Here is a 10,724-nt window from a genome sequence, read left to right as displayed (position 1 = left end):
AGAAGTACAGTTGTAATTATCCAAAGGACAAAGAAAAGTAAAAGAGAGAAAAAAGGTTGGCAGCTCCAACCGTGCGCCGTTTTAACGGAATGAACACAATTAAATGACGAAAAGACAAATCGCTTGGCACGGGGAAACACTGTCCTATCAGAAATGCTTCTGAAGGATTCGACTGAAGAATGGATGGACCAATGAATAAATGAATAAATGTCCCTTCAGTATGGTAAATGAATTGCAGTCTGTCTCCAAAACTCTGATTCAAGTGAATTAAAAAGAAATCTGACCCCCACACACACCAGGGCCTGCACTATATAATATCTTTCTTTCTTAACAATTAGATAAATTAAAATCATGATTAAAACACGCATTTGATTTAACTGTAATTATAATTTAACTAGTTCCCATTTTACATTATATTCTAGTACATATCATATCAAACTGATAGGCTGTGGGAAAAGATAATTTAGGTGCAAACATAAACTAACAGCTCTGCATTTTGAGGCTCTTGCTGCTCTTACGTATAAACGTGTTTCCCCTGCTATACTTTCCATGTAATTTCTATTTGCTCCTGAGCAGCTCCCACATTGATTTTGTGACACTGACACTCCCTGCCTGCTGCAGGCAATATTGCTGTTCTCTGTTTCCTCAAAAAGTTGCTCATACATCACCAGACCGGACAACAATAGCCAAGAGCGCGGAGAATCTTCAGACTGGAGGGAGAGAAACTGACAGCCTGATTCTCGTTTGCATCGACTCTGATTTATACTCAGTATAGTTTGAACTTCTCTACACTTCAGTTCCAGATAATCAGTGTGGTCCTTATTCTATTCTATTCTATTCTATTCTATTCTATTCTATTCTATTCTATTCTATTCGGTGCAGGTGTGGGCGTGTTTCTGTCACCTTGACCTCCCAGTTAGCCGCAGGGCATCTCAGGTATCGATCAAGGTGTGTTGAGTCTGACTGCGGCACTTCCCTTCCCTCTGTCAAGTTTGTCAGCAGTAACCATTCATCTGAACGGGAGCTCATTGTTTCCGGCCACAGGTAGAGGTCAATGTGCTCACCAGAGATCCACGCACACTTGGAGATATTTACATTTTAGATGCAGAGAGAAAAAACAACTGGTTTTCTCTCCAAATAAGATTTATACGAACAACAAAACATCTCTGATGACACTAAATACAGCTGTGTTGTTTTAAGCCCATGAAACAAAACGACCAGTTTGTTAAAAATGAGTAAAACAGATTCCCTCTTTTCTGTTTATGTAAAGATTACAAGAAATATAATAAATCCTAACCTGTCAGGGAGCTAAGGACCACCTTACTAGCTATGACATTACACCTGAAAAACCAGACCGTCCTGTTTTGACGCATGCACGCACACACACACACCCACACACACACACACACTGAATGAACTGGATTCAGCTCCATGAGTAAAAAAAAATGAAAATATAGAAATAAAAATAGCTTGTGCCTGTGCTGTAACATTTATCTGTAACATCAGAACATGTTTCAGTGAGATGTCTGAGAGACACAGAGGATGACATACGGCGGGATACAGTGAGTGGAAAAGGTCAGCAGATCTGGATTTAAACATGTGCCTTTTATTGCGGGTCAATTCCGTTTACAGCTCAAACACCATCAAGCTCAAACGGTAACTTCCCGGAGGTTGAAAGGTTTTGTCGGGGGGAGGAGGGGGGTTGTGTGAAATAAAAAGCAATAAAATATTCAGGCAGCGGAAGAGAGCCGGGGTGAATAAATAACTTTAAAGTCCCCCTCACAATTTACGACCTTTCTAACAAGTTTGTCCCATCGGCTGCTCCCAAACTCAGTTGTTGTTGGCAAAGCTTCTGAAAAAAGTGCCGACGTGTCGCTCCCTGTTCCTACTGCTAGGCCTCCAACACACTGGGATTAAACTTTGATCTAAAATGGAATTGATTTAAGGTAAGATTTCATCGTTTGTTTAGTCCGGGGACTTTTCATAATTAGGGGTTAAATAGTGAGATTTGTAAGCGACCAGTGAAAAGCTCCTGCAGCAAACATAAATAGCTTGTTCTAAAGGAATAATCATGCATCAGCTGCACCAAAAATAATATCCCGATAGGATAACTTTTGCGTCAGTCTGTTTTTAACCTGAGCCTGAAACATTATATTAAAATACCATTTTTTTGTGTTCTATTGTTGGCGATGGGCCTTCACTATGAAGCCACAATGAAAAAAATAAAATAAAATGAACATATAGAGGGGTTAAACAGCCTCATTGTCCGCGGCGACCCACTTGTCAATGTTCTGAAATATTACCGAAGTGAAAAAAAGCTTTAGGGACAACGACGAAGAAGAGAAATGTGATTTTGCTCCTTTGTTCAGTTTGAAAAATACACCGAGCTCCATTCTCCTGGTTATTGTCATGCAAAGTCTCGGACAGAGTGAAAAAATGAAGTGCTGCAGAGGCCTGTCCCTCCGTATGGCGAGGATTAATCTAAAGGTGTTCTCTGAAATATGCATTGTGTTGAAGCTCGACCCTGACTTAATAAAACGGAATTAATTTCACAATGCTGCAGCCGGATCAGCAGCCTGCAGCGGGTTGGGTAAAACTGGGAAAGGAATACAGGGTAAACTGAGAGCTGGCTGTAAAACGAGCAGAGAAATGCTGCCGCTGACATCTCCAAAATGTCCTCCTTTGTTTTTGAAGTGACGCACTGAATCAGCTCTCTCACCAAACACAGTCTGTTTCCTTAACGCCAGCTAAATGTGTCCTCCCCGTCTTTTCATGACTAAATATAAAATTAAATCACATTAAAAAACAACTTTAATCAAAGACTTTGTATATCTATCGTCGATGCGTAAAGACGCACATAAACATCCTAAATTAAGTAGTGACATGTTTCCACTGGTTGGTGAACACAGGACGGGTGTGTACAGCATTAGCGCAGCATTTGCATTGATGGAGGAGCAGGGACGATGAACAGAAACAAATGCTCCCTGTAGACTCGAAGCATTTTATTCCACAGCCGTCTTATAATCAAAGAAGCAGCACATTAGCAATCAGCAGAGGAAAACAAACAGCTGAAACCACTGCCGCTTTCTGCAGGCTCATATTGCCAACATGCGCGATACAGCATGTGCAACAAAAGCCACACATCTGGATGCAAACTGATCAAACTGCAGCAACGCTCATGCAGGGAAACCATTGCGAATAATCTTTTTTCATTCATTGTATTCTGTCTTCACTTTTTTCCGGGAGTATAATCATGCCACATGTGGGACATAAACAACGGATTTCTTTGTTACTATTGTAGGATGTTTCTTTCCCACAGACTCAGGAAATCAATTTTGTAAGACACAGACAATACTTAACATTAGAATTATCTTTTATTTGGAATTAAATAACCTATAGAAATATAGCTCGAATATGTAAGACTGGAGGGAGAAAGTTGTCCAGCATGACCTTTAACCTTCCACTGACCACGACCTCGCCTTCACCCTTGGTGTGTGTGTGTGTGTGTGTGTGTGTGTGTGTGTGTGTGTGTGTGTGTGCGTGGGTGTGTGTGTGGTGATTGCAGAGTGCATCTAGGCCTGAAGAAGTTAGTGAAAAAGCTGCATCTATCTATCTATCTATCTATCTATCTATCTATCTATCTATCTATCTATCTGATAATGATCAGTGGTCCTTGAACGCATCATATAATTGTAGGATAGTGTCTGGTTGACAATAGGAGAATACAACAAAACCTAAATTATTGCTTAAATGTCTAGAGTGCTCCCGGAAGTCCCTCAGCCCCCAATTGGCTTAATTAGTCTAGCTAATTAACCACCATGATGGTGAAGGTGCATTGAAGGACGTGGGAGCGAACAAAAAGGAAACACGTAGGCTACAACACTGTTCAAATACCCGGCGTGACGTGCGCAGCCTATAATCGATCAAACATATGAATCGATAAAGTCATTATGAACTATGGTGTCTTGGAAGCAGGAGGAAGAGGATGACGGGGGAGGAGGGGGTTCTGCGGCAGCTCCTGCAACACGTGGTCTTCCCCTTTCTCCCAGCATGTGGGCAAAGCACCTGCCACACACATATACACACACACACACGGTATGGGCAAGAAAGCGGGCGCGCACACACACACACACACACACACACACACACACACACACACAACCATATGCAAATGAGGCAGCTTCCCCTTCTACAAGCCGATTTCTATTTTTTGTGTACTCACTCCGCTGTAGCTCGCGGATCCGCCTCTCGTGCCTGGCATCGTCGTCACATCAAGTTCAACCATTTTTCCTCTTATTATCATTATGAACATTTCCCTCTTCTTTTTTCTTCTTTACATCCCAACAGATCGACAGCTGTGCTCCACTCTTTTTCCTCTTTTCTCTCCACACAGAGAAGCCATTCACACCTCCGTGCCGGTTCTCTCTTCTTCCGACGCTACAGGTTTTTGACCTCTTCGAGATTCTTCGCTATCTTAAAAAAAGAAAAGTCGCTGTCATTTCCGCGGACACCCCCGCTCTCATGTAGGCACGCACACGCGCAGAGACGCACACGCTCCGGTCTCCGGTAAAGTGTAAACATGACTGTATCTGAACCGCATCGCTCAGGATCCGCTTTAGAATAACCGGAATAATACTGTATAGTTAGAAGCATTTTAACGGTGATAGTCCAGCGGGAAACAAAGGCAACACGTCAACGTAACAATGCGACACCAGCACCGGGAGCTCCGCGCGTAAAAGCCCGAGCAAATCGGCGTTAAATGATAAAGGAAAACCCCCTCACCGGTGGCCGTTCCCCGTGTTTCCCGGTGTTACAGCGAGCAGTTTGGGGCTGAGGGTGACCGAGCAGGGCTGCTGTGAAGACTGTGGGCTCTTTAAGGCATTAAGTGTTGTGTGTGTGTGCATGGACTCAAGTTTTCAAATTAATCTGCCAGTTTGGCACACTCTTTGTTTAACGGGCGAGGCGTGTCACTCCGCGTCCCCGGTACACATTTTAATATTGGTGAGACGCGCTGACCTCCCGTTCACCCCGAGCACAACCAAGCCTCCCCCTTCCCTCCCCCCTCTCTCCCCCTCCCTTTTCCACACCCTTTCAGCCATTTCCACCTCTCTCTCACTCCCTTCTCTCCTCTTTCTGTCATTTTGTTCTTTACCCGTCCCTCTCTCTCCCTCTCCGTCATACTACATTGAGTTGGAGTCATTACTTTGAAGAAAAATGGCCAGTAGATGTGAGAGAAGGAGGGGGGTCTTTTTCTTTCTCTCTGTCACACACAGATTTTTCTTTTCTCTCAGGATCATTTCTCCCTTTCCTTTTGTTGTATAAATATAAATGACACCACGGTGCACGCTGACATGTGAACCCGCAGTATAACCGCGCCATCACTTCATAGCCCTGAACGTGAATATTTGGTAGAAACAAATGTGTTGTATTGCAGCTTAGCTCCTATAAAGCTTTTTAGTGTGCTTAACAGGCATCGAGCCGCGTCGAGATCAGACACAGAAGTATCAGGTGGATTTATATTGATGTTATTCGACTCTCTGCAACTCGCCGATGGATTTTTATCGAGTTAACTGCAGCCATATGTCCACACTTCTCCCTGCTCATTTCACTACTATTACTTTTCTTATATTTCCACATTTTATCATGTCGGTAACAGAAACCAGATGTGTAATATTGTTTCTTATGTTCCACTTTGTTTTACGCTACATGGTGCATTTTCCTAAATAATATCATGTAGCTAGCTTTTTTTTTTTTTTTTAATAAATAGGCTATAAATATCACACATGCAAAGATATCATATTAATATGTGACGTTTTAGACGTGCCATGCAGGAGAAAACGTACAGATGATAAAACCCAGGGCCAGTCTCACATTTGACAAACCGACAGAATTAATTCGGTGAACTCGGGATGAACCTCTGGAGAAAGACGGAATCTGTAACGTAGTTATTCAGCCATTACCTTTCTGGTGTGTGGGGGGGCGGTGGGGCCAGGCGGAGCCGTGCCGGCCTGGGCCAGCGTGTTTACGTCAATAAGAGGATTATTTATTTATTGAATTATCATTTTGCTCCTCTGCGGCCGCCCCCCACCGTCTTTTTTTTTTTTTTTTTCACCATACAGCATAGCTTTAATAACATGCGTCCAAATGTTGCTATTCAACAGGAGCTGATTGCTACGACAAGTAGCAATTGGTGTTAAAAAAATAAACCCTAGCATTAGGTTTACTAATTTTATTTTGTTATTTTCCCTTATTTGGCTAATTTTGCTTCAATATTCCCTGACATACAGGTTAAACATGTTGCCATATTTTCTTTTTCTTTTTCCCCCTCAAAACATTCAACAGCAGTAACAACAAGTCCAATCTGAACATGGTTAACAGTTAAAACAGCATAAAATTGCCATAATTAATAATGTTTATATATTTTACGATATCCTTTATTGCAATCTCGTGGTGCTCTTCAACTTTAACAAGACAGAAATAAAAAGCAAACAGCCAGAGGAATGGACAGAGGAGCCAAAAGGGTTTGAGGCTCATTCGTCTCAGCTCGAGAAGTAAACGGGGCCAGACATTAATCTTGCAGTGGAAAAATCAGATAAGAAGAGTAATATTTTGTGGATGGTGCGCGAGATAAGAGTTTATTTTTGACAGGGTTGAGCTGATAAGGCCGAGGAGAGGAAGAGCTCTGCTTTGCTAAACTCCTTCTCTCCGACATGGGCTGAGGATATATAAATAGCTGTTAGCTCCAAGCATAAAACCACCACTTTACCACCACTAATCTCTGGGGCGCGCACTCACACACGCACTCCAACACACACTGTACCGATGTAATACATCTTCTTCATCGACATAATTCATTATAAACTGTCTTTTTACTTTTAAATAAATATTATAAAATGAATATTATTTGCAACAACATTATTGTCATTGGAGATTGTTAACTTACAGTAAATGAATTAGATTATAAAACAGGTCAGTTCTCACACTTGTGTATGAATGGTTGTAAAAATAAAATACAATCAATGCGGATGTAGTGTGAAAAACAGTATTCTATTCCATCTTGTTGTGTATCTTTTTCAGTCCAGATCTTATTCGGAATGGAACTAGTCTCAGTTTCCTCTGCTAAGGGTTAATAATAACTTCACATTTCGCTACCTGCCCCCTTTTTTCATTTTGCTGAGCCCTCTCTTTCACCTCACAAAAGTCAGACTGAATAACGATAATCTTTGAACAGAAAGTGACTCCATATGAAATACAAATGTTAGCGTGAACAAAATGTGTAGCCAAACACCTGCACCCCCCAGACACCCCCCCCACCCACCCACCTCCATGTCACCGAATACCTTCCGCCCTCCCACCACCACCTTCAACCCCTCCATTTTTCCTTTCTTTCTTCTCCCTTCATCTCCCTCTCTGTACATTGCGGCGGCAGGAGGAGCTTTGCTTTTGTTACCGGGGAAGGGAAGGGAAGGTCAGGCCTTCACCTCTCCTTTGCCTCCTGCTATCATTTCTCTCATCTGTACCCTCTCCCTACCTCTGTTCCTCTTACTCCCCCCTCTCTGCTTTTTTTTTTTTTTTTGCCTTTGACATACAGCAATTGGTCTGGAGTCGAGTGAGTGAGGAGAGGCGAGGGCGGAACTCACGCACGATGGTGAACTTTTGACCCTTCAACTCCGTGAACCTTCTGCTGCAGGCTGACTATTAGCTCGGACATCCAGGCGTTCTCTCGCCTCAGGCAGGAAGACAGAAGGAAATAAGAAAGAAACAGCGACAGTAGCCAGGTCTTAATTCGCTTGCTCTCCCGAACATTGTCCAGTTTTGAGCTCCGGATTGAGTCTGTTGCTGCAGGATCAGAGATCATGGTGTTCTCTATAAGGGCAGCCGAAAGGAGGCAGAAACTAATCGACAGCGCCTCCTTAAGATGGCATTTTTATCTTTCCCTCCGCACCTCACACCTACAGACATAGTCGTGTGTCTCCGTACACTCACCATCAATCATCTGCAGAAGACGGCGACAGTTGTGACAGCTGTGTATTTTAACAGCGAGGAAGAGACGGGGGGTGCTTACAGGTTATCGTCGGTTAGGATTCAAAAGGACCCGGGGCGCGTGCTGCTGGGAGGGAGGGAGGGAAGGAACAGAGCAGGGCTCGAGGGGGCTCGAGCGCTGCTTCCTCGCTGTCCTACTGGTCTGAAGCGGGCTCTGGTGGCTGCACGAGAGAGCTGCATTCTGTGGGAAAATACAATCCCCCCGACACACACTGAAACCATGGAATGGCGAACAAAACAACCGGGGGTGCTGCTAAAATTCATCCACTCTTGTTTGAGGCGGAAAAGCTACAGAGAGCACAGGAAGTGGCGCAAAAAATAGATTTTAACTGTCATATTGCGCCTCAGCTGCGGCTACTAGCCTACTCTCTATTCCTTACAGTACTGTGACACAGTTACTGCTAATACAGCTAATGCAACAACAGCTACTGCCACTGCTATTGATGACAACAATATAAGAAGAAGAAGAAGAAGAAGAAGAAGAAGAAATATAGTAATATTAATAACACTGATAATAATAATAACGACAGCAACAACAATAATAATATCAATTCTTCGTCTTCTTCTTCTTCTTCTTCTTCTTCTTCTTCTTCTTATTATTATCAAATAGTTGCAATTGCTTGTTTTGTTATTTATCTTGTTGTTTTTCTAATTTTTATTATTAGTGGTAGTACTAGTGGGCTAGTATAGGACTATTTTTCTCCACCCCGTATGGTAGGAGGGCCTTGATTTTGTAGAAATTGTTTAAATTGACAATAACACTGGATTAATGCTGCATATGACTTATACCCATAGCCTATATATTTATGACATATTACTTTAGACCACAAATATATTGCCACTGTGCCTGTTCTGTCACAAGTAGCAATTTTTAAATCGGTCCAGCATCCACTAAATAGTTCATCTCTTGGTGTGTTACCCAGGCGGACACTGAACATGTATAACCTGAAAAATAAACAGAAAAGCCCATGACCGGGGTCACTTTAAATATTTGCAAGGTTATCGGTTTGTCATAAACCATCGCCAAGGCAAACAAGCCCTATTCTCCTCTTATCCAGGCTGTGCGCTCAGAGCGGCACTGATAGAGGTTTGTATTGACAGCAAACACTTTTAAAAGAACGATCTGATCCAGGTTTAATTTTGAAGGTTTAGCATTGAAGGTCTGTTTCACTCATGCAGACATGTGTGTCACACATTTTTATCCCAGTCTGTGGTGTTTATTTTATTTATTTCTTCACACATGAAATTAAGGCATGTTGTTTTATAAGTAATCATTTGCTTATGTGTGGGGTGTTGGTCTGGTTGCACTGTGGGTTACCGCTGTGTGTTTACCCGGCCTGTCTCATTTAAATGTGGAAGTTTGTAGTTTGTCTGAAGTAAACATCCCACCCTTCTGACCCGGAAGTGGGGAACACTGTCAGATAAATAAAAGCAGCCAGTTGCTATTTCCTTTCCCCCATGCTGTTGAAGTAACCGCAAACACACTGCGCATCGGGGGTACTGAGGTGCTGTATGCCATCTTCACTCCCCCTGCGCCTGCGCAGCACTCTCCTCGTGCCGTGCGTGGCTCGAGCCTGTCTGCTGACCTCGCCGTGACTCCTTCTCGTGCATTATTCATGAGGCGTGGCCGCGCGGTTCACCCCTATCAGTATGCAGAAGACATTAAGGCCTCACAAATGCCGATTTAAACGTAAAGCAATCACAGGAGATGCTGCGACGGAGAAAAAGGGGAAATAGTTCAGAGCCAGTGTGTGTGTGTGTGTGTGTGTGTGTGTGTGTGTGTGTGTGTGTGTGTGTGTGTGTGTGTGTGCGCGCATATGATTACAGGACAGGGAATAGGTTATCTGCTTTTTTAAATAGACTAGGCCTAAGCTTCACAACATCACCATCTATAGCTCCAATTCACATAATGGGCTTCTTTGTGAATATAAATACGCAGCAAGTGGCTGAAATTGAACGAAATCTCCTCAGATTGCCAAATGGAGGTTGAGCTGAAAGCATCGCGAGCGTTACACGCCAGTGGTTTGTGTAAAAACACACGCAGGACCTTCCCATGCCCGGGTCACTCACCCTCTCTCTCTCTCTCTCTCTCTCTCTCTCTCTCTCTCTCTCTCTTTCTCAGCTCTCTCATGCCCTGCCAATAAACCCACCAAACACAACAAAACACACCCCACTTACTCCCACACAAAGCCCGCCACTCTCTCACACACAGACAAACACACCTTTGCAATGCAATGAACAAAAAGGGCCGGTCGCATTAGTTACTCACCCCACTCATCATCACCAACACAGAGACTGTAAAGCCAAACTCAGCGCCTTCTGACAGCCGCGACAGGTTCAAAGGAGCAGCAAGCCCGTACACATAATACACATAATACACATAATAGTGAGGAGAAGCGGCACTGCAGGCTGGAGCTGCCCTGTGTACATAAACGGGAAACAGATCACACACACACACGCACACGCACACACACACACACACACACACACACACACACACACACACAGCAAAACAAAGGAGCCCATACAGAGCTGCTGCTGCTGCACCTTCCCATGTCACAGCCTCTCTCACTTATCCCGACAAGAAAAGGAGCTACATTTGTGTCACGCGTGTCATGTCCGGTCCCTGTGTGTGTGTGTGTGTGTGTGTGTGTGTGTGTGTGTGTGTGTGTGTGTGCATG

The 10,724-nt window shown here is 43.5% G+C and overlaps 1 protein-coding gene across 7 annotated transcripts in view; it reads right to left on the bottom strand.

The window, feature by feature from the left end:
• Positions 1 to 10,724, bottom strand: part of hoxb3a (homeobox B3a) — a 95,463-nt gene that overhangs the window by 57,468 nt on the left and 27,271 nt on the right. The window contains exon 1 of one of the 7 annotated variants that reach the window (XM_049561754.1): positions 10,313 to 10,432. The exons of 4 other annotated variants lie outside the window; for them this stretch is intronic. The gene's annotated coding sequence lies outside the window, so the exon portion shown is untranslated. 2 more of the 7 variants (XM_049561752.1, XM_049561751.1) reach the window with 2 other exon arrangements.

Source organism: Epinephelus fuscoguttatus, linkage group LG19, assembly GCF_011397635.1.
Source record: "Epinephelus fuscoguttatus linkage group LG19, E.fuscoguttatus.final_Chr_v1".
NCBI classification, from domain to species: domain Eukaryota; kingdom Metazoa; phylum Chordata; class Actinopteri; order Perciformes; family Serranidae; genus Epinephelus; species Epinephelus fuscoguttatus.
The sequence above is the reverse complement of the archived record's forward strand: the minus strand, read 5'-3'. Positions and strand labels throughout refer to the sequence as shown.